This window comes from Myodes glareolus, chromosome X, assembly GCF_982192425.1.
Source record: "Myodes glareolus chromosome X, mMyoGla1.1, whole genome shotgun sequence".
Classification (NCBI taxonomy): Eukaryota; Metazoa; Chordata; class Mammalia; order Rodentia; family Cricetidae; genus Myodes; species Myodes glareolus.
In genome coordinates, this window is record NC_142053.1 from 22114035 (window position 1) to 22139138 (window position 25104).

At 40.2% G+C, this 25104-nt stretch overlaps 1 protein-coding gene across 3 annotated transcripts in view; it reads left to right on the forward strand.

Moving 5' to 3' along the window:
- Positions 1–19026: 19026 nt before the first annotated feature.
- Usp26 (ubiquitin specific peptidase 26) overlaps positions 19027–25104 on the forward strand; it is a 48832-nt gene continuing 42754 nt past the window's right edge. For 2 of the 3 annotated variants that reach the window (XM_085684431.2, XM_085684432.2), the window contains exons 1-4: positions 19027–19312; positions 23417–23453; positions 24100–24184; positions 24763–24806. The gene's annotated coding sequence lies outside the window, so the exon portion shown is untranslated. The remainder of the gene's footprint in view (positions 19313–23416; positions 23454–24099; positions 24185–24762; positions 24807–25104) is intronic. The other variant, XM_048450288.3, reaches the window with a different exon arrangement.

Sequence of the window (25104 nt, forward strand, 5' to 3'; positions counted from 1 at the left end):
AGTCTAATTTCTTCTTAGAAAACCCATACCATCTTCCACAAGTAGCTTATATTTATTTGATCATAGACTCTGTTTTCGGATAAGCCTGATGTTTGGTATCCTGTAGCATCCCTGCTAATATTCCTTATTCCCAGGCTTCACTTTAGACCTACAATTCTTGACTCCACTTAGATACTAGCAAGCTGAACCTATATCCTAGAGGCTGTTGTTCTATATTCCTGGTAGGGCTGGTTCTGTGGGAGATACCCTTTAAAGTATCAAGGTCATGGTAGTCATAGCAGAGGTTTTAGAATTGGATATATCTGAATTTAAGACCAAGTCTGACTATTTAATAGCCATCATCAAGCAAATTAACCTTTCTGGACCCCAGTTTCCTCACTGTAAGAATCGAGACAATAAAATAGATCTCTGTACATTGTGAAAATTAAATGAAGTAATAAATGTAAGATATTCAGAATGGTCCTGGAATACAGACACTGAAATTTGAGCTCAGGTTTATGAAATAACCTGAAACTATATGCTGCACATTTTAATAAATAGCATCCCAATTTCTTCCTTGAATCCTTAAAATCCTCGGTTAGATATTGTCTGCTCTGATGCTCCATGAATGATTTCACTGGCATAGTTTATGATTAACATCAGAACATCTTATGCATTTAAAATACTGTCATCCAGTCTGTCTATGTGTCTTGACTATAAATCCTTAGTTAAGCACGGTGGTTCGTTCCTGTAATTCTAGCTCTAGGGGAGCTGAGGCCGGAGGACTACCTGTAGAATTCAAGGCCAGCCTGGGCTACATTGTAAGTTCCAGGTGAGCTGTTCTGTATAGTGATACCCTGCCTTAAGTATACCCCCAATAACAACAACAAAATCATGCATTATATGGACAAAATGAGAAAGAATGCAACAAAGGAAAAATGTAAAAGACAGTTTAGTGCTGCAACAGTATTTGAGACTGGGTCTCATGTAGTCCAAGCTGGCCTTTGTTGGAGGAGGGCCACTTGTTGGTTCCTGGATACCCAGCTAGCTTAGACCCAAAATATTCACACAGAAAAGCCTCTCTTAACATAGCTGTGGCAAGCCACCAGCTGAAAAAAAATGCGGCTAAACTTTGCTTTTGGTGTCTAGAATATTTTTCAAGCCCTCTTAGGTTTTACATGGATTTAGTCCAACACATTGGCACCAATTTGTTGGAGGAGGGCCTGCTTGTTTGTTCTGGCTGCCTGGCTAGCTTAGACCTGAAATAATCACACAGAAACTGTATTAATTAAATAACTGCTTGGCCCATTAGCTCTAGCTTCTTATTGGCTAACTCTTACATCTTAATTTAATCAAATTTATTAATCTGTGTATTGCCACGCGGCTGTGGCTTACCAGCTAAAGTTCTGACCAGCATCTGTCTCTGGTGGCTCCATGGTATCTCCCTCTCCACCTTCCTTCTCCCAGAATTCAATCCAGTTTTCCCTGCCTACCTAAATTCTGCCCAATCAACAGGCCAAGGCAGTTTATTTATTAACCAACAAAAGCAATACATAGACAGTAGGACCTCCCACACCATGCCTTACACTCAGTATGCAACTGAGGATGATCTTGAACATCTGATTCTCTTGTGTCCACTGCCCAAGTGCTGGGATTACTAGTATGTAGTAAATCCTAGGTTCAATATTACTAGCCTCAGGGAAATGCCAATCAAAACGACAATGAAGCAGCATCGTACCTCAGCTAGAATGACTATTAGAACAAAATGAAACAAAATGAAAGCAGGAAGATGAAGAACATTGTGTTCCTTTCTAATGGATTTGAGAGGAGATGCTCTTCAGGATGAATGGTATTTCAGTGCTAGTAGTATATAGTCATTCATGGTTATAGAACTGACCAGTCTGCTGTTTTGCTTTAAACATGACTCATGTGATTTGCTAGTCATTAAAAAACAAACAAGCAAAACGCCTGCAGCTGATAGAGGTGGGAGTGAGTGAATTTTCTCTGACTTTCAGAGACGCTGAGAACTGCTAAAATAATTTTTGGTTTTGTGCCATGATTTTAGTTTATTTCACTTTCCTTACTTTTGCAACAAAATATTATTGCCTGTGCTGCTTCAGGAATTAGTAAAAATATGAGGTCTATTGAAGAAACAGGCATACAAGAATTCTAATATGAATGTTGTGTGTGTTATAAATTCTCTATTTACTCACTAAAAAGTCATTGCTTGAAACTTGTGCCAGGCACCACCTTCCAGTACCAAAAAAAAAGATCTTTTTCAACATAGATGAAAGGACTGTTTGGTGTGAAGACCCCAAAATATACTATTGTAATGCTGGGTATTTCTTTATTGATCTATTGTGAAGAAAGCTGACAGCCAATGGTAGCATTGTATTTAACCAAAGTTGGTTCTCATATCCATGAGTTCTGAACCTGTGACTTTAGCAACTATCCACAGAACAAAAGGATTTTTTAAAAACTTCCATCTAGGTGCTGAGGAGATGGATCAGCAGTTAAGAGCACATACTATTCTTCTAGAAGATCTGTGTTCAGTTTCTAGGACTCACATTGGTCAATTCACAACCTCTTTTAGCTTCCATGGGAGCCCACACTCATGAGCACGAACCCATACACATTCATATACACATATAAATATATAAAAATTTGTATCTGTACTTCACATATAAAGGCATTTCAATTTTTTCTGTTTCTGGAAGTCCATTTGCAATTACATAAATTTGAATTCATCCAAGAAAGCAATGACAAATAGAAAAAAACAGATTTTCCAAGTTGAGAGTAGTTATTTCATGGAATAATAATATTTCATACAGGATAATAACTACATATTTAGTGCTTTTGAACTCGTAACGTTTTTTGGTTAATCAAAACTGTGCTGTAACAGAGTAATAGAGAATAAGAGTTAGTGGATGGCACACGTTGCTGAGAATGTGACTTTTTTTCATTTACTATAGCACAGGAAAACATAGTAAGTTTGAAATGTCAGGATTTCTGCTCGCAGCTGTTTGTTGAAATATTTCTGAAGAACTTTGTCTAATTTTGAAATTTAAAATTACTTTAAGGACCTACAAAGTGACTCTAAGTTCCATAAGAACAGGATACATCTTCCCATCAACTGTCAACTGTCATAACTCTGGGGCTTACTGGAGCTGGCGGCACAAAGCAAACATGGGTTACATGCATACATAGTTCAGTGTGACTCCAGTATAGAATATATTGGGAGAGTGACCAAAGGAGATAGTCTTCCAGATGGCAACAGCAGTTCATTATACACTTTTATGCTGTACTAAAGGATTTGAACTTTCTATTGGCTGATGATGCCCCTGTACAATTTTCACATAACCTGATCAAATGACCTTTTTAAAAAGAGTATTTAGACTTCAAAGAAGAAAACATGCCCAGCTAAAAGTTGGTAATACCAGACCAGAAACACCACATGAAATGCAGAGAATATAATGATGGGGGAATGTAAGAACACCCTTGGAGAGCGAACCCGACAGAGTTGTATACAATAGATTTTTGCAGGTAGAAATGTTTTTAATTTAATTTTTTTTAAAAAAGACTATCGTTTCTCGTTTTACATGCCAAATCCATTTCCCACTTCTTCCCCTCCTCCTGCTCCCTCCACATTCTCCCTCCCACCCATAGAAGTGGTTTCATAGTGACTCGACATGAATGAGTAGAGGCTAGCAGGCTAACTTCCATCTTTTTAGAATAGATAAAAATTATGAATAAATGAATGAATAAGTAAATAAAAGCAGTAAGTCAATGAATATGCTGGTAAGATGGCTTAATGGCTACAGGTGCTTGCTGCCAAGCCTGACAACTTGAATTCGATCCCTGGGACCCACAAAGTAGAAGAAGAGACCCAACTTCCTCAACCTCTCCTCTCACCTCCACTCTTGTGCTATGGGACTTGTGTCATACACACACACACACACACACACACAGAGAGAGAGAAAGAGAGAGAGAGAGAGAGAGAGAGAGAGAGAGAGAGAGAGAGAGAGAGCAGTAAGATTAATTGTAAGTACATTCTTTGTGCTGTTGCACCCCAGACTATATCTATCATCTCCAGAGTTAATCTCACTTTCCCCCAACAAGTCTATTTTCCTTATCTTAGCATAAAAGAAGCCCCCATGAAACCTCTTTACCCATAATCTGAAGGATGTGTTGGAGTTACATGAAAATGTTATACTGTTTTCTATAAGAGCATTAAACATTTGCATACTTAGTTGTCCAAGATGGATCCTAGAATTGCTCCCTTACAGAGACAGAGGAATTACTGCATACATCTATGCAAATGTAATCCAGCGACTTGTTCCATTAAACCCACACCTTCAAGGCTGGCAATGTAGCTTAGTTAATAGAGAATGTTGTTTTGTCTAGTTTACATGTGGCCAGGGGTACTACCCCAAGTAATGCATATGTGGTGGAACAAGCCTATAACCTCAGCACTCAGGAGGTTGAAACATGAGGACCAGAAGTTCATGGCTATCTTTTGGTACATAGTGATTTTGAGGCCACCCTGATAAGCTACATGAAGCATTGTCCTTCCTATGTTCTTTTCTATACCCACCATCTTGAGCTACATGAAATGCAATGAAAAAAATGTATGTATTTTGTTGACCTGCCCTAGATGAAAACCTTCCCTTGGAAAGCACAATCCTGACTGGTAATTACTGTTCAGATCATTGTGTTTGGACTCGGAGCTATTTGATCTGAGGTAGCTGGGACTTTCAATTATTCTCAACTGAATTCTGAGTAAGGACAATTTTGCCTTCAAGGTAAAAGAGGAAATGTTCACATGATTCATTTTTGCAAATAAATAATTAGCTGTCTCTGGAAAATAAGGGGCTCACAGTGAAAATAAAAGTAAGTCAGATACTCCATAGAAGTTCTGGCCTCCCTGTGTTCTCCCTTGACCTACCTTACTATTTATTTTTCTCTAAAGGTCGTTTTGTACATGAAAGTGCTCCAGGAACAGATGAAGCAAGCCTGTGATGCAGGCCAGTGCATCCTGATTTCGTTTAAACTGCCATTCATTATTTTCTTCCTGTACCTCGTCAGGACCCATTGTTCCTCACTCTTTGATCACTCTGTCATTAGATCAATTTGTATGTGTCTCTTGTATATTGACCACATAATGAAATCATCATCTGAGCATCTATGGAATGTTTTACTTTTATTGCTCACAAAGTCATTTGATCCATTTTTAACATGAGGGGAGAACCTCTGACACATCTAGTCAATGAAGATAAATATTTACTGAGTACCCACAAGGTGACAGGCACTCTTTTAGATCCTGGAAAAAGACAAGAATACCTGTCTTTGGAAAACTTACATATTAGAGAAAGAAGAGGGCAATAGAAAACACTATCCTCAGTGAGATAACCCAGATCCCCCCAAATGAATATGGTATGCACTCGCTCATAAAGAGATACTAGCCATAAACAAAGGACATTGAGCCTATAGTTCATGATCCTAGAGAAGCTAAGTAATAAGGAGAACCCAAAGAAAAACATATATAGATCTACCTGGAAATTGGAAACAGGCAAGATCTCCTGACAAAATTGGGGTAGGGGTAGAAGGAAGGAGAAAAGGGAAAGAGAAGGAGATAAGGGGAGGGTTGAGGAGAACTTGAGGGAATGGGATAGTCGGGATGGAAGAAGGACAGATATGAGAGCAAGGAAAGAGATATCTTGATTGAGGGAGCCATTATGGAGTTTGCAAGAAACCTGGCTCTAGAAAAATTCACAGGAATCCACAAGGATGACCCCAGCTAAGACTCTAAGCAATAGAGGAGAGGGTGCCCAAACTGACCTTGCCCTTTAGCCAGACTGATGATTATCTTAAATATCACCATAGAACCTTTGTCCAAAAATAGATGGAAACAGAGGCAGAGACCACATCAGAGCACTGGACTGAGCTCCCAAGGTCCAGTTGAAGAGTGGGAGGAGGGAGAGTATGAAAAAGAGATCAAGACCATGAAGGGTTCATCCACTGAGACAGTTTACATGAGCTAATGGAAGCTCACCAACTCCAGCCAGACTGGGAATGAATGAGCATGGAACCAAATTAGTCCCTCTGAATGTGGTTGACAGTTGGGGCAGACTGAGGGGGCACTGACAGTGGCACTGGGATTTGTCCCTACTGCGTGTACTGGCTTTTTGTGCTCCTATTCTGTTTGGATGTATTCCTTACTCAGCCTAAATGTAGTGGGAAGGGCCTTGGACTTGCCACAGGGCAGGGTGCCTTACCTTCTCTTAGGATTAGAGGGGGTGGGGTGGGAGGGTGTGTGGAGGGAGTGGGAGGAGGGGAAGGAGTGGGAATTTGGATTGGTATTTTTTTAAGTAATAATAAAAAATATGAAACAAAAAATAGATAAGTGAAATACTCTGTATGCAAGTGGATAAAGGATGTTGTGTAAAAGACCAGCAAGAGAAGAAAAACCTTGTTTAGATCAAGGTATGTGTTCTTTTAAATATAGTTCTTTAAGAAGGCATCGGGGATTGAATTTTAACTAAGACCTCAAGGAGGTGATAAAGTACATTTTCATGTAGATTTCCAGAGGAAAAGAACAGTTTGTGTAGGAAGAATAAGCTATACAAAGACACTGAGGCAGTATACACCTAACTGTGTTTAAGAATCAGCAAAGGGGCCCTATGTCTTATGCAGCATTAGTTAAGAGAATTGTCTTACAAGCAGAGATAAGAGGCAGAACTATTGTTTAGGTTCAAATGGGCAACCCTCAGAACTCCAATTTTCAGCAAAAAATATACAAGATTAAGTTCTATTAATGGATCATTTTGTTTGCTGCCAAGTCTACTGACTATTGGGCTCAAGTAAGACGGAAGCAGCAAGGGCCCCATGCAGTAATCTGAGAGAGATGCTGATGGATCACTTTAGTGACACTGGACACTGTGAGAAGTGACGGCATTCTGAATAATATCTTCTAGACTGCAATGGTGGTATTTTCCAAAAAGACATGAAGATTGGGCATGAGAGAATGAGAAGTCAAGAATGACACTAGGATTTCAGGATTCTCTAGGACTTGCCTCCCTAATGCTAATATATAAACAAAGGATGACTTTCTGGTTTTGATTCCTGAACATTTTATTCCTTTTTAACGAGTATGATTGTTTCCTTATTTTCTTTTTCAGATACGCAGGTATCTGGAACAGGTTTTTTGTATGTTGGCTTTAGATCACTGCTATCTTAGTAGTTTTATTTAGCAGGTCTAATATGATACTTTTTACATGTGAAACATCTTAGCTTTTTTCTTCTAGACTATCCAATTCATGGATATACAATTGTTTATAGTAGTCCCTTAAAATTTATTCTTAATGTGTACCTGTTTTGATTGTAATTATCTCTTTCTCTCTTCCCCTCCCTCACCCTCTTCCTCTTCCCCCTTCACTCCCTTTTCTCTAGTTAATCAAAGAATTAGACAATTTTAGAATTTACAGAGCTTTTTTGTCCTTAATTTATTTTTCATTAATCCTTATTATTTCTGTTTATTCTGTATTTACTTTGCTACTTTTTATCCTAGTTCTGTGAAGCACAAGATTATGTACTTGCGATTTTTTCTTCTTTTAATAATTTCTTTTATTTTTGAAATTGTAATTACCATTTATCACTCTAACTATATTTTATTCATTTTTTTGTATTTCAAGATATGATCTTCAGGAACGCAGACTGGACTTAAGTGTGCTATGGAGTTACAGAGTTGGGCATAATCTTGAACTCCTGGTCCTCCTACTTCCCCATTCTGTTGCTAGACTTACAAGCATGCATGGCCATGCCTATCTCTATAATTATACCTTTCCTTGTTTTAGAGATGTGTTTTGTTATTCATTATGTATATGTGTGTATCTGTATGTAACTATGTACACATGAGCATAGGTGCCCATAGGCGAGAAGCCACAAATTCCCTGGAGTTAGAGTTACAGGTGGCTGTAAGCTGCCTGACATGGGTGCTGGGAAATAAAGTTCCATCCTCTGCAAGAACAGTGTGTCCTCAATGTTAGGGTTTCTGTTACTCTTAAGAGGCACTATGATCACAGCAACTCTTGGAAAAACATTTAATTGGGGTGGCGGACATTTTCACAGTTTCAGTCTATTATCATCCTGATGTGACATGGTGGCATGCAGGCAGAGATGGTGCTAGAAAAGGAGTCAAGTGTCCTACATCTTGGTTTGCAGGCAACAGGTTTGTGATACTGAGCATGACTTAAGTATATATGAGACTTCAAAGCCTGACTCCATAGTGACATACCTCCTCCAGCAAGACCACCTTACTCCAAGAAAGCCACACCTCCTAATAGTGCCACTCCCTTTGGGGGCCATTTTCTTTCAAAGCACCATACACTCTTGTTGGAGGAAGGCCGCTTGGCCACTTGTTCATTTCCCGGCGCCAATTGTTGGAGGGAGTGATTGCTTGTTTGTCCCAGCCACCAGGCTAGCTCAGCCCAAAATAACCACACAGAAACTGTATTAATTAAAACATTGCTTGGCCCATTTGCTCTAGCCTCTTATTGGCTAACTCTCATATCTTGATTTAACCCATTTCTATTAATCTGTGTATTGCCATGTGGCAGAGGCTTACCAGCATCCATCTCAGGTGGAAGATCCATGGCATCTTTCTCTGACTTTTCCTTCTTCCTCCCAGCATGCCATTTAGTTTTCCCCACCTACCTAAGTTCTGCCCTATCAGGCCAAGCCAGTTTCTTTATTCATTAATCAATGACAACAACACATAGAGGGGACTCCCACATCACACTCTTAGTAGTACTTTTGTTACATCCCATAATTTTAGTAAGTTGTGTTCTTGTTTCTTAATTTAGATTTAATATTAATCCAGTTTTCTTCTTGTTGAAGCACATACTATTTAGTTTCCACATATCTGTAAATTTCTGTTCATATCTTTCTGTGGTTTCAATTTTTGTCTCATTCTCTCATTTTCTTTATGCCTGAAAAACTTCCTATTGTCTTTACTTCCTATAATACAGGTAAGGGCCCACTATAATGTTTAGATTTTGTGTTACAATATTCATTCAGTTTTAAAAGGCATTTTTCCTGGATTCTTTGCACAGAGATTTATTTTCTTTGCAACTTACAAAGCTAATCCATTATCAAGCATGGTGGTTCACATCTGTAATCCCAGCAGTCAGGAAGTTTTTGTGGGGTGGGGATCAATCCAATATCTTAAGGCCTTGGTCTTAACATTCAGCGTTTCTAGAGCTTGGTCTCCATAAGCATTTGATCACTTTAATCAGGCCTTAGTGAGCCATACTGGTAGAAGCATGAAAGACAGTGATGCTAAAAGCAATGTAAATTATGAGCCTGGCCCAAGTAGTTCCATAGGGGAAAATATTAGTATATTTTAGCAAAGAATGTGGCCTGTTTTGCCCTTGCACTAAAAATCTGCCTGAGGCTAAATTGAAGAGTTATAGATTAATGGAGGCAATTTCAATAAAGTCTAATATTGACTCTGTCAAGTGGTTATTAGTTATCACTCTTATGCAGACCTATAATAAAAAGGAGCAAGCTGAGAAAGGAAAAATACAAAATGTACAGTTTGAGAAGAAAGGGAGCACAAGAAAGTATAACGGAGCTCAGTCTGGTGCTCAAGGAGATTAAAGGTTTAAAGAAAAGCCTGAAACTAAATGAAATAAAGGGAGTGGTGACCTCAGGGCAAGACCCTACCCAGCTGAGCTTCCAACTTGTGAAAAGAAATTAAGAAAAAGCTTAAGTAGTGAAGGAAACCATCACCAACAGAAAGCTGATGCAACTGTAATTGAACAAGGAGCCATGTTCCAGCAGAACATGACAGCTTTGGCCACATGGATCTGACTTTAGAGTCAAGGATACAAGAAAGAGGTTGTGAATTCTCCCTCTGCAGCTAAGGAAAGTCACAGAGGCCAGGCATGTGCCACAGGTGTCCCTACATGGAGGGCCAGAGAGGCCATTGTGTGAAGCTAAGAAGGCAAAGCCTGGATTTCATTAAAGACTCTAAGATACTGGAGATGCCAGAGCTGTGGTATATTTGCCAAGGAGAACTGCAGCTGCAGACCAGGTGTGGAAACATAGCAAGAGAAAAAAATGTGTTGCATTCAACAAAGCTAAAAGGAATTGGAGATCTTGATATGGAATTGAAATCCACTTAGAATGACCAAATGATAGGGTTCAGGCATTATGTTGGCCCCTGTGATCTGGCAGGATGAACCCAGGAAGTACCCTAGCCAGTCCAAGGTTCTATGACTGCTATGTCACTATGCAGGTGCAAAGGTCCCTTTAAGAGACAAGCTCTGCCCACTTTGGATCTCTCTTTTGCACTGCTCTTCTGAAGAGGCAAGTAGGCCTGTGCCTCTCCCTGCCCCCCTCTGTTTTTCTCCCTTCCCTCCCTTCTATTCTCCTTTCAATAAACTCCACATTCAACCTCTGTCTGTATGGCGTATTATCACCTGATGCAGTTTGAACCCACCCATGGCAAAGGTGTCTCTCCCATGGAGTCCATCTGCCATGGGACCTGCCAAGGTCACAGCTCACTCCATAATCATAACACCAAAAACATGATTTAAAATAAAATTAGTCAAATTTTTATTTAAGCTGCAGCTGACCGCAGTCTCCCTGCTTAGCTTTTGGACTGTGGCCCACCTTAAAGTAGGGATCGGGTAGGCTTTTACAGGCAGGTTAGAATTAAATTACTTCATTTCAGTGGAATTTACAACTATGTGAGGTATTGTGAGGAACTCCCTCGCTCTTAGCTATAGGAAGAACTGCCTCACCCTCCCTGTATATAGTCATAAGTGAAGTTTACAGAAAACAGAACAAGAGGTTAATCATCTCACAAGAGCTTAAAATTCTGGGAAGGGGGTAAGAAGACAGAACTGTTAGGAGCTTATCTTTTAGCAATTTTGAATGGGTGCCTAGCACAAAACGGAGTTTTCCTTAGCCATCACAATCTAAGGAGTGCTTTGATTATCAGACACAGAGATGGAGAATTTGGAGTTTGCCTTCCTAGCTTTTGGACTTGCTTTGGTCCAATATTTCTGCACTATGCTCCCTCTCCTCCCTTTTCAAATAGCAATGTAGATTCTGTGCGAACGTATGTTGGAAGAATGCTATGTGTTTTGTGATTTTTGATTTTATAGGTGGTTACAGTTAAGATACTGCTAAGGGTTTCAAAGACTTTGGACCTTTAAATGGTCTTGAGACTATCATAGACTATGGGGACTTCTGAAGTTGGACTGAATGCTTTTTTTTTTACATGATGATATGACTATAAGGCTATGGTGGCCAGAGGGTGGAATGTAGTACTCTGAATAAGAATGGCCTCCATAGAATCATATATTTGAATGCTTGGTTACCAGGGAGTGGCAAAATTCAAAAAAATTAGGAAGTATATCTTTGTTGGAGGAAGTGCTTGGGTTTCTAAATCCCATGCCAAGCCCAGTTTCTCCCCCTCTGCTTATGGAACATGGTGCCACACTTAGCTATTTCTTCAGCATGGTGACTGTGTTTTGTCATGCTCCTCACCATGATAATATTAGACTAAACCTCTGAAACCATAAGCCAGCCCCAAATTAAAGGCTTCCTTTTATAAGAGTTGCCTTGGTCATGGTGTCTCTTCACAGCAATAGAAAAGTGGCTAAGATCAATACCTTTAAAAGTTAAATTACATTTAATTATTTTATATGTGTGCATGTACCACAGAATGGAAGTGCAGGTCAGAGGACAACTTGTAGGAGTTGACTCTCACCTTCTATTGTGTTGGTCCTTGGACTCTAACAAAGATTGTCAGGCTGGTGGCAAGTGCCTTTACTATTGAGCCATCTCACCAGCTATAATAGGTTTAAACTATAATCGGTTTAAAAATGTTTTTCTTCTACAGAAGAATAATTCTTTTGTACATTGTGAATATGTATTACTCTCATTAATTAATAAAAAGCTGACAGCCAGTAGAAAGGCAGGAAGTATAGGCAGAACACCCAGGTACAGAGAACTCTGGGAGAAAGAAGGGTGGAGTGGAGAGGGTTGTCGGCCAGATGGAGAATGAGTTAGTCATACAAAATGGGATAGAAATAAAAGCCATGAGCCTTAGGACAGCACACAGATTAATAAAAATAGGTTAAGTTGTAAGAGCTAGTTAGTAACAAGTCTGAGCTATTGACTGAGCATTTTTTCTTTTTTCTTTCTTTATTTGCTTATTTTACATACTAGCCACAGTTTCCCCTCCCTTTTCTCCTCCTTTTCCCTCCTCCTACCTTCCCTCTATCCCCCACACACATATACTCCTCTTCCATGGGGTAAGGCCTCCATGGGAATCAATAAAGTGTAGCTTATCAAGTTGAGACAGGAACAAGTTTTTCCCCTTGCATCAAGGTTGGGCAAGGCATCCCACCATAGGGAATAGGTTTCAAAGAGCCAGCTCATGCATCATAGACAGGTCTTGGTCCCACTGCAAGGGGCTCCACAAAAGTTCTAGCTACATAACTGTCACCTTCATGCAAAGGGCCTAGGTCAGTCCCATGTTGATTCCCTAACTGTCAATCCAGAGTTTATGAACTACCACAAGCTCAGGTCAGTTGTCTCTGTGGGTTTCTCCATCATGATCTTGATCCCCTTGCTCATATAATCTCTCCTCCCTATCTTCAATTGGACTTCCAGAATTCTGCTCAGTACTCGGCTGTAGAGCTCTGCATCTGTTTCCATCAGTTACTGGATAAAGGCTCTGTGATGACAATTAGCATAATCACCAATATAATTACAGGGGAAGGCCAGTTTAAGCACCTTCTCTACTATTGCTAGGAGACTTAGCTGGGGTCATCCTGTGGGTTCTGGGAGTTTCCCTGGTACCTGGTTTCTCTCTAACCCCATAATTGCCCCTCTATTAATTAGGATAGCTCTTTCTTTACTCTCCCTTTCTGTCCCACCCCCAACTCGACCATCTTGATCCCTCATATTCCCTTCCCCCGTCCCCTTCTTCTACTTCCCTTCCCAGTTTACCCAGGAGATCTTAACTATTTCCCTCTCCTGAGGCCTTCAATATGTGTCCCTTTTAGGGTCCTCCTTTTTTTTCTCCCTAACCCCATAAGTGCCCTCTCTACCAAGATCTCTCTCTCTCTCTCTCTTTCTCTCTCTCTCTCTCTCTTCTTCTATCTTTCTCCCAACTCAATCAACCTGACCCATTTAGAGGTCTTTTCCATCAGGATTTGTCTTAATTACAAATCTGTAATCCTTTTCTGACCATAACCGCTTTTTTATGCTAAGTGGGCATGGCTAGGGCCAACAGGGCCCTGCCTGATTGCTCCACCCTGTCCAACACAGTGGAAGCAAGTTCACTGCTACTGAGAGCCATGTACATTGCACCATCTTTAGGCACACAGCAGGTCTGTGTTGCAATTAATCAAGTTGTAGCACTCTGTTCACAGACCCCATTCAAATGCTCCATAGCCAGACCTCCCAAAAGAGTCAGAGCCATTTGTGCTGGCTAACCAAGAAGCTACCGTTTTAAAAGAAGGCACTCAGTTTTTACTGCACCTCTCTTAAAGCAGCTGTGGCACCCTTGCTTGCTGCAAGCCCATCTAGAAAAAAATTGTGGCTACCAAGAAACTGCTAAACTTCGTTCTTTTGTGTCTAGAATTCCTTCTCAAGTTCTCTCAGGTTTTAAATGGATTTAGTTGGCCACATTGGCATGCTTGTTTCTTCCCAGCTGCTTAGACCCAAAATAACCACACAGGAATGATATTTAAATCACTGCTTGGCCAATCACTTAAGCATATTGCTGTCTAGCTCCTTTATCTTTGGTTAACCCATTTCTATTACTTTATATTTTACCACGAGGGTTTAATTTTTCACTTGGTTTATGCGGTAAAAAGTTTTATTCTAAGATAATATCTTCCCTCTGCATTAAAATTCCTGTAGGGGAAATTCTGGAAGGCAATATGACTAGAATGCAATAAAGATTTGTACCTACCTGATCCACATGTGCCTTCTATAATTTTTCTTAAATCAAAGTTAACTCTTTCTTAGATTCAGCTGTTAATTCCCTGGGACTATTTAAGTCTTTGTCAACATCTAAGATTTTATTTAAATGGATTATTAGATCAGGTGTTATCCCACCAGTGGGTCATATATTTGAAATGTCTCCTAGCAATCTTTGAAAGTCATTGAGTGTTCTAATTTGTGCTTTTTGTGTTCTAATTTTCTATAAACCTATTTTACAACCTAGGTAATTAATAGAATCTCCTCTCTGTATTTTTCAGGAGCAATTTGTAGTCCCCATTTAGTCAAATCTTTCTTTACTTCTTCAAACATTCTTTCTAAAGTATCTACATTTAAAACAGCAAAATGTCATCAATGTAATAGTAAATTATAGATTTAGGAAGGGACACAGACAGAGATCTACCCATTTGCACAATCAAGAATCCCTGTACTCAGGAATCTCATAAAAACACTAAACTGGGAGCCAGAATATATATGCAAAGGGCCTATAAGGCAAAAACAGAGAAAAATATGAAAAATATATAAATAAAATAAAAAAGAAAAAATTTTAAAAGAGAAAGAGAAGCCCTTGAGCTCATTTTCCATTGGCCATCTACTGTTAGACATGCAGCCTACTCAAAAGAATAGTGAGACCTCCATTGAAGAAAACGAATTTTCAGTTGCAAGTGGTTGTCAATTGGAGATAATGTCTGTGTTAGGGATTGCAGGCATGTTCTTTCAGCATTGAGATGCCATCTGGTGCAGACACATGGAGGTTCTGTGCATGCTGCCTCAGTCTCTGTGAGATCTAATGTGCACTAGCCCTGTTGATTTAGAGGGCCTTGTTTTCTCTGTGCTCACCATTCCCTCAGGCTCTTACATACTTTCAGCTTCCTCTTCCATAGGATTCACTCATATGTGTGTGTATCATATATATATATATATATATATATATATATATATTTAATTTTGTGGTATTTATCAGAGTATAAACTTTGAATTTCAGTTTTTCCTAAAAAAAAAATCTTATTTTTGTTATTCTTTGTGTGAATATCATTGTTTTTTAAATTTTCCTTGTTGTGTTTAAGTATGCTGGGGGTACACATGTTTGTGTATACACCAGAGGTCAATTCAGGTGTCATTCCATTAGAGCCATCCATCTTGTTTCTTCGCATAGTTCCTCTCATTATCCCGGAGCTCTCTAATTTGGCTAGGCTAGCTAACCTGACAGTCTCAGTGATTCACTATTCTCTGTCTCCCATATATTAAGATTTCAAATGTACACTACTATGGTGCGGGAGAATTATCTGTATTCTGTCAATCATGTATTTTAATAAAACGCTGATTGGCCAGGCAGGAAGTATAGGTGGGAAAACCAGACAGAAAGTAGAGGTGATGCAATGAGAACAGGAGAATTCTGGGAAGCAGGAAGCTTCCTCTGCCACTCCTGCCCAGACCACCAGAGAGGAAAGATGTAAGCTGCCCAGCTGAGAAAGGTACTGAGCCGTGTGGCTAACGTAGATAAGGATAATGGGGTAACATAAGTTATAAGAGCTAATAAGTAGCCTCACCTAATGGGCCAATCAGTTTATAACCTTATGGAGTCCTGTGTGTGATTTCTCTTTGGGATTTGCCGACTGTGGGGTACTGGGCGGGACAGATACCCAAACAAGCCAGCCCTCATATTACACTACTATGTATTTTTATGTTAGTATTGGAGTTCAAACTTAGGCCCGTGTGCTGTGTTTTTAAAATTAAATTATTTTTATCTCATATTATCTTTTCTTATCTCTATGGGTATTTTGCCTGGATGGGTATCTGTCTGTGCCTGGTACCTGCAGAGTGCACTGGATCACCTGGAACTAGAGTTTACAGATGGTTTTAAGCTACAATGTTTAGTGTGGGAAGACCTTCTGCATATGTGTTGCTTTTATTGGTTAATGAATAAAGAAGCTGTTTTGGTCTGTGATAGGGCAGAATAGAGCTAGGCGGGGAAAACTAAATGGAATGCTGGGGAAAAGAAGGCAGAGTCAAGGAGAAGCTTTAGCTGCTGCCAGGGACTGACACTTCCTCTGGAGTCCACAAAAACTTTTCAGATAGGCCACAACCTCGTGGCAATACACAGATTAATAGAAATGGATTAATTTAAGTTATAAGAGCTAGCTAGAAATACACATAAGCTAATATGCCAAACAGTAATTTAATTAATATAATTTCTATGTGATTATTTTGGGGCTGAGTGGCTGGGAACGAACTAACAGTCTCCTGCCAATACATGATGGTGCTGGGAATTGAACTAGGGTCCTCTGAAAAGCATACAGTGCTCTCACCTGCTAAACCAGTTCCAGGTCTTTTTGCTTTGTAAACACTTTACTGTCTGAGCATCTCTATAGGCATTATTTTTGGTGATTATTATTTTCATTAGTGTGAGTATGTGTATGTGTGGGTGTGTATAAATGTGTGTCTGTGTATCTGTGTGCATGTACATATGTGGGAACACACCTTAGCTAGATGTGCTTGCTATGCATATGTCTCACTCTCCTGCTCTAATTACTGTGTTTAAACCTGTCTTTTCCTCTCCCCAGTGCACACTGATTAAAAATCTCTCTTCATTTCAGCAATCATTGTCTCTTTAATTGATCTATTAGGATGGCTGGCTGAGCTGACCCTGTTAGGAGTGCTACAGTCAGGCCATTCGCACCCCTCTCAACTCTAGTTATATCACTTTGGAGGCTTTTTCAAAATATGGATCCCTGGTATGATCTCTAGTGCTGTTGATAAGGATGCTATGTGCATGGATATTTATAGAAGTTCTGTACAAAATTGACAAAATTCTATAATTAATCTTCTCTCATGCTGAAGGCTTCTGAAAAGGATAAGAAAAAAAAGAACTGAATCAGCATACCTTAGTGAGCACACTATACCCCAAAACTATACAGATGCGTTAAGTCTAATTCTCTCACTTAATTCCACACTCCACCCCTCAATTTTCAAGTTGTGGTAGTTTCTTCCAGTTCATGTGAAATATTATTTATTATTTTATAGGTTAAATTTCTGGTTCTGAACAGTCCAGGGTCCAGGGGATTTTTGAAATTTTTTTTTTTAACCAAGCTTTCTTTCTGGTTTTGTTTGTTTTTCGAGACAGGGTTTCTCTGTGTAATAGTCGTAGCTGTCCTGGAACTCCCTCTGTTGACCAGGCTAACCTTGAATTCACAGAGATCTGTCTGCCTCTGCCTCCTAAGTGCTGGAATTAAAGGTGTGCACCACCATCTGGCCAGGGACACATTTACTGCCTTTTTTTTTTTTTACCTTGGGCTACACAGAATTTTGTAACATCCACAATACCCAGCAGACTGTTCACTGAAGTGGTGGCGAGCAAACTTCATTTTATACCAGGTATAATGGTAAAAGTAAAATGCTGCGGATCCCCAAGTGGCTGCAGCAGTGGGCCATGAGACCACGCCACAGGTCCCCCAAAGTGGTGGCAGGCAGCAGGCAGTGGGTCCCGAGCAGGCAGTGGGTCCCTAGCAGCCAGTCCCAGGCAGCGACGACGCAGTTCCCAAAGTGGTCACAGTGGGCCACGAGGGGCAGTGAGTTCCACGAGGAGAGACAGACAGATGGGCACACCGAAGGCAGCTGGTCCCAGGCAGGGGAGCCGCGGAGTGAGAGACAGAGACATGGATAGGCACACCATGCAGAGTGAGTTTGTATATTTATTTAGTGGGTTATGGAAGGGAAGGGGAGAGAGAGGGAGAAGAGCAGAGAGAAAGGCAGAGAGAGAGAGAGAGAGAGAGAGAGAGAGAGAGAGAGAGAGAGAGAGAGAGAAACAAATGGGGGAGGGGAGGAGAGGAGCCACAGCAGCAACTACCTCTATGGAAGAAAGACAGAAAAGGGAAGGACTCAGACTGGAAGCTGAAGATCAGCTTGCCTCCATGGACATGGGGTGGGGGCGTGGCTTGCCTCTTAAAGGAACAGGACAGATAATTACACCAGGTACCCACTTTAGTAGCTGTGGGACCCTGACCTAAATTATCGAAAACCCCAACTTTCAGAATTATGTATCTGTGGTGAAATGATTAACCTCTGCCTCTGACGTCTGTAAGCCCATTTATCACTTTAGGCAGAGCAAGCGAGCGAGTGAGCCAGCGAGGCAGTTAGTCATATAACTGGGGGGAGCAAGGCAGTTTCTCACATAGCTGTAAATTCTGCCACAGTGGAGTAATTGTGATTTTTATTTTTAAAAACCATGCCTTTAATTCCAGCACTCAGGGGGCAGAGACAAGTGAATCTCTGTGAGTTTGAGGCCAGCCTGGCCAACAGAGCAACTTCAGGACAGACTCCAAAGCTACAGAGAAACCACATCTCGGAAAAAAAAAATACCAAACTCCCCCCCACAACCTTTCCTCCACCCGCTTAGGTAAGGCATGCCTCTGATTTGGCTTAGAGTCTGTGGCCATGTGAGCACTTTTATTAAGTTTGGTAATTATAATCTGTAATGAGTCTAGGGATCTTTTTTCCAGTGGTCTCAAGCTCCATTACGTGTCCCTCAGCACTCCTGCCACCCCCCCCCAAAACCAGTCACGGCCAGACATCTGGTGTGATAGTAACAGCTAAGGCAGAAAAGGGGGAAAGGAGTCAGGCATCTGACGCAATTGTAACGGCTAAAGGCAGAAATGGCGGGAAAGAACTCTCCATAAAAGGCAATAACATGATGTCATCTCGAGAAGGCGCCTAGTGGGGTTTTTTTAATTTGGCGGGGACCAATCAGTGTGTGAAACATGAACTACCTCACTGTGGGTTTCACTTTCCTTTTCCCACAATTCTTGTAGCGGCAGCAGTCAGATGGATTTAAATGCAAACACTTTTCACCAATGAGGAGTAAGTATCTATATTAAGCAGGTTCTCTAGTTAAAGAGAACATGTGAGTAGACATTATCCCTGTCAATCATCTTAGCCACAACCAATCTAGATCTAGGGAGGTGGGGCCATAAACTCCCTATAAAAGCGGACTCATAAGCAGCGAGTCCCCTCTTTCGTCTTCGCTTTTGGAGTGTGGGTTTCGGGGACACTGTTTGTTCCAGAAAGCTGTGGGGGTAGTAAGCCCCTGAGGCAAACATGGGACAGCAAGCTGACAGAAAGGTTACAAGGAGTGGTGAAGGGGAACCTTGAGTTGGAGAAGCTTCCAGGAGGGTGAGCTGGGAGTGCCGAGGCCAGGAGCGCTGGAGCGTGGTCAGGAGCGCCGGAGCGTGGTCAGGACCGGAACGTCAACCGTCAACCGTCAACTGACCAGGAAGCCTTGATAGGAGCGGCGTCTAGAAGCAGTTTTAAGGTTTATTTTAATTCTTAGAGGTTATATTTTGTACATATAATTTATATATAATGTTTATCTTTTAGTCATATGTAGTATGCGCTTATTTATTTTATTATTATTATTATTAGTTTTTCGAGACAAGGTTTTTCTGTTTAACAACCCTAGCTGTCGTGAAACTAGCTCTATAGACGAGGCTGGTCTCAAATTCACAGAGATCCACCTGCTTCCACCTCCCGAGTGCTGGGACTAAAGGTGTACGCCAGCACCGCTAGGCTTAATATGTGCTTTATAAATGTCTACCTTGAATAATATACTTTGGTGATACTAAAAGTTCAGTTATGTAGGAGAATAGTAATATATCTCTATTTTTTAAGAGTTTATATGTGAGAAAATATAATGAAACCCACTTTACTCAATTTTTTTTTTTTTTGAGATAGGGTTTCTCTGTGTAGCCGCCACCCCCCCCACACCTTTTTTTCTGAGAAAGGGTTCTCTGTGTTCTTGGCTGTATTGTAACTCACCCTATAGACCAGGCTGGCCTCAAACTCAGAGATCCGCCTGCCTCTGCCTCCCGGTTGCTGGGGTTAAAGTTATGTGCCACCACTGCCTCTTTACTAATTTTTTTTAAAATGGCTAGGAGACAGACTAGCCATTAGGTTGAGCTCCTAATGGTTAAAGCGGGAATGCCCAGAATCCCAGTCTTTGAAAGGTGCTGGCAAAAGAAACAGGTTTTAAGGGCGTTTTTGCCTCCATGGTGAGTGCAAAGCCAGCCTGAACTACAAAAATATTTATAATAAAGTATGTAGATGGTGCGGGGTAGAGGGTGTCTCAGATTAAGCACTGCTGACTGCTCGTAGAAGAACCCAGGTTTGATTCCCAGCACCCATAGAGTGGCTAACAACTGGCCATAACTTCAGTCCCGAGGGATATGTTGCCCTCTTCTGGCCTCTGATGGGTACTGAAGGTATGGGGTACACAAACTGGCTGTAACTCCAGTCCCAAGGAATTGCCCATCCCCTTCAGGCCCCTGTGGGTACTAAATGCATGGTATATATAGACAAGCAGGTGAAACACCCATACAAGTAAAAGTAAAGAATTTATTTTAAAGATAAGGTTGGCTTATAAGGTGGTGTGCTTTGAGACTCTGTTAAATTGGGCTGCATTGTTAGGCTCTGACCTTTACAACCTAATTTATTTTATTTGGTTAATTATTGCTTTTGGATCCTCTTGTGTATGGTTTTGTAGTTTGATAGCATTTTCAAATTAAAAGTGGGAAAATCCAGTGATACGCTTGTTTTCTTGGTTACTAAGACGCATGTGCAGGGTGAAGAGGGAACAGTGTAATGTCACAAGTTTGCGCTCTGTCTGGCCTCAATAACCAAGCATCATTTTAAAAATCAGAAAAGGTGAGAGGGAATCGACTTGGTTGAGCAGGATCTTAGGTTGCTGCTCTTCTTTTCTTTTCTTTTTTGCTATTTTGTGGGGTCATTTTTTATGTTTTGAGACACGGTTTCTCTGTGTAACAGCCCTGGCATATTTTCAAACAGGAAAGAAGAAAAAAAAATCATACTCTGAGGGATTGATCTAAAATTTAGGATACTTAATAAGTGATAGCTAGTTGTCTTTCTGTGAATTTCGTAAGTCTCTCTCATTTGTTAATGCCACTTTGTGGTTTAATTTTGTCATCAGTCTTCTTGTACAGTGATTTTAAAAAACAGAAAAATTTCTGTTCTATTAATTTATATTTTAGTGGTAGAATTTTATAATTCAGTTGTACCACTAGTCTGATGGGTGTTTACTTAGCAATATGTGAGGCATTTACATAAACTATGTTTTTATTGTTTGTATGTGTATGTGTGCATGTATGCATTCGTATGTAGGTGCACATAGCACGTGTGGAAGTCAGGACAACTCTCAAGGTCATTTAACTTCTCCAACTGTGGGAGATGGGAATGTAACTTAGGTTGCTAAGTTTGCAGGACAAGTGCTTTTACCATCTGGCAAAAGTCAACTTGATGTTTCAGAAAAGAAACGTGTGAATATTTGATAGGTTAGGGCAGTAAAGTACATTTGGAAGTCTTGTGTAATTGGTCTTTTTGATTGGTTAGTTTTTGGTTTTCTGTTTGAGAATAGGACCTAATGAAGTTTCAACTAACCTCAACCTCACTATGTAACTGAGGCTGACCTTAAATTTCTGATTCTCCTGCTTCTACATCTTAGGTGCTGGAATTTTAGGTGTGTATCACCTCTCCCAGACATTTCTGTGTAGAATTGAAGTTAAATATTTTGTAGTGCAGTTGTGTATTAATTTAAAAATTCTAATGGAGGTCCTCATTTCAAGATTTTTCATGAGAAAAATAAAGACATAGAAATTTTCTGTTTACAAATAAAGACTGGTCAGAGCACACATGCCCCTTTGAATACATGGTAATCGGGCAGGAATGCTTTAAATGATGTCACAAATGCAGGCATTTTATATTATTTTGTGTTTATTAGTTTTAGTCAGGCTCTCATTCTGTGCCTCATAATGGTCCCAAATACGTGGGCTGAAAGGATCCTCCTGCAGATTCTGAATATCACGATTGCACGCTGTAGATGCATGCTGCTGCCCCTGACCCAGTACAGCTATTTTAGATTTGCAATACGACCTGTTTATATGCATGCCTCTGTTGCATGACACGGGTTATATATTCACATCAAGATAGAGAGAAATCATATCGTTCTCAATTCTTTTAAGCATTTGACATTAGCTTTTAAAGTCAGCATATGGAATTGTAGGCTTAACATAATTAAATTAAATTTAACAACATTTTCAGATTATGTTTTGTTCAGAGTCATTGGTTTTTGTCACCCCCGTTTTTAAAAGAAGCAGTTTTGATAGATATATAGCCCAGGTTGGTCTCTTTGGGACTGAGATTCTTGGCATGTAGTGTGCCACACTTTGTAGCCCTGACGGGTCTGTAACTTGCTATGTAAACAGGATTATCTTTAACTCACAGGGATTCATCCTGCCTCTTCTGAGTGGAGTGCTGGAGTTGAAAGTGTGTGTCACCATGCCCAGCTACATGTTTTATTCTTGATTTGGAGTTGAATTATGTATGTTGTTTTTGTAGCTAAGTCTCTTAACTGAACCCTTTAAAAATGTTTGTGTGTGTGTGTGTGTGTGTGTGTGTGTGTGTGTGTGTGTGTGCGCGCCATGGCATGTGTAAGAGGTCAGAGGACAATTTGTGGGAGTAGCTCCCTCCTACTATGTAGGGCCCCCCAGGATGAAGTGCAGGTTGGCAGGCTTGGTGACAAGTGGTACTTCCTGCTGAGCCATTTTGCCAGCCTTTACTGCTGTCTTTGGTTTTCAGGTATTCTCCACCCAGATTTTAAATCAGAATGATAAATTGTTGGTAGGCTTAAAATTTCTTTTTGCTTTTGTTTATAAAAGGTATAAAGGGTTTAGGAAATGGGACATTAGCCTTGCAAATCCTAACTTTTCAAGCAGAGCACTAGACCTGAGGAAGAGCTGTGGCCCTTGTGTTCAGGTATCAGGCTTAAGTGGACTTTGGCTGTGTCCCTTTGACCCCTAGAGTCCTATAGGTGATATTTTCCACATTTCATTCTCAAAAGACAGTATTAGAAGGTCTGAAGTTTGGCCCTTTCTTAATTCCCTGAAACTCTAATTTTAGTATTCACATGGTAATATTATTATTTAATGGTTAGAATAATCTATAGAATTTCCCTAAATCATGTAAGTTTTTTGTCTTGTCTGCTTTTCTGATTTACTGTGTTGCTGATTGTTTCCACTAATATAATGATGTGATCTTGTATAATCTGGTTAACAGCTCAGTTTCCCATTTCAGAGGTTGTTGTTCATAATCCTGTATGAGTTTTTCATCGCGTTCTTGATAAGTAAACTTGACATTTTCCTGCTAGAAATTAATGGACATGGCCTACTAGGTAATATTTAATAATTTCTTGATGAATTCAGTATGAACTATGGTTCATTTTGAAGGGAGTGTCAAAAATCTGTGTAGTAATTTTGATTATATAGTCAGACATAGAATGTGCTGTTTACCTTATATCCTCTTTTTCTCTGCATGATTGCCTCCTGTCTCCCCATCCATCCACTTTCAGAAGTTCCTCTGGGAAAGAGCGCCAGTGTCCCAGCCAGGTAATGTTTGACTACCTGTTCACACGTGAATGTTCTTACAGGTTAGTGCAGAACCTTCTTTAAAATATGGTGAAAAACCACTTTCATGGCCTGCTTACAGGTGTGTAAAGGGAAGGCAGAATAGGAACCTGTTTTTAAGATGGCTTAAAGAAATTCAGAGCTCTGAACTCTTTCCTGTACCATCACTAAAAGGATGTTAAAAACTCTTTTCTTGGGTCTCCAGAGATCCAAAATGCACACAGTGACAGAGTCACTGCTACAGAGTTGCTGAGTTATTCCATACAACCTATTCTTTTGAGCCCCTAAGATTTAGTTTTGTTTATGTGCACATGTGCGGAGGTGCCCATGGAGGTGAGAAGAGTAGTTGGATGCCCAGGAGCTGGAATTAACAGTTGATTGTGAGCAGCCTGATGTGGGTGCTGAGAACTGAATTCTGGTCCTCTGTAAGGACTGTGAGCCATCTCTCATCCTACGACCTATTCCTTTAATTAGGCAGAGGCATCCTTTTCCAGTAACTACTTACCTTCTTGTGTTCTGTGACTGCCACTGAGACACATTAACACCATATTGTTCTTATTTCTCAAGAATGGGCTTTGAGGTTTAAATTTAAAAAATTTCTTTTGTTTGTTTGTTTGTTTTTGGAAAGCTAGGTGACAGTGGAAGAACTGCCTGGAGTGGACTGTAAACGAAGCTGCAAGCATCAATCAGGAGAGTGGGGGAGTGCTGCTCAGGTAGCTCTTCTTGGGTATTATAATGTGATGTTGAAGATAATATGAAACCACTTCTATTTCTGAGATGGGAGTGAGTAGAGATACAGAACCTATGCAACAGATAGCAGACATGGGAGCTTATTGGTCTATCCCACTCACAGCGTATATTTGGTATAGATGTCCAGGTAGCATATACAAGCAATGTAAGTAGCAAATAGGCCAGTTCTGCAGACCTTGACCCTTCCATTTCTTTTGCAGATGTTGCTGATATTGTAAGGCATTCTGGGAGTCTAAAAGTCATTTAGCTTATTTTCACTGTAGGGTTTTTGAATAGTCTGGCAAGTCAGCTAGTTTCTAACATACATTTCTACATCTTAAGCTTTTGTTAAAAATTGTCAATGAATTCAGGCATCTGTGGGAAGGATTTGCAATCTGAATGCTAAAGTATCCGCATTCCTCTCCCGTGTCTCCCATTTCACGTAAAAGGAACACAGAGGGATGAATGGATTTGGTTGAATATGACAAAAAACATCAGTGTCAAGTAGATTTCACTGAATGTTTACTCTACATAACAAATGCTTTTTCTTCTCCCTCTTTAGGCCAGTCTCTGTTTCATACAGTGGCAAAGCCTACGGCTTGATTGGTAAGTACTTTGTGTGTGTATGTTTTTTTAAACTCAACTTACTGTTTGAGTTTTTTTTCCCCAGGTGTATAGAGGTTCTGTGTTTGAACTTGATTTTATTTTTACTTTCAATTTTCTGGCTAAGAATACAATAACTTAATCAAAATTCTTTTTAAAAACTTACTCATTCAATTTGTTCGCATGTTCTCTCTATGTGTGTATGTATGTATGTGTGTATGTATGTGTGTTTTCCACATATATACCTGATGCCAAAGGAAGACGGAAGACATCATCTTGTTCCTTCATGAAGTGGTATGGT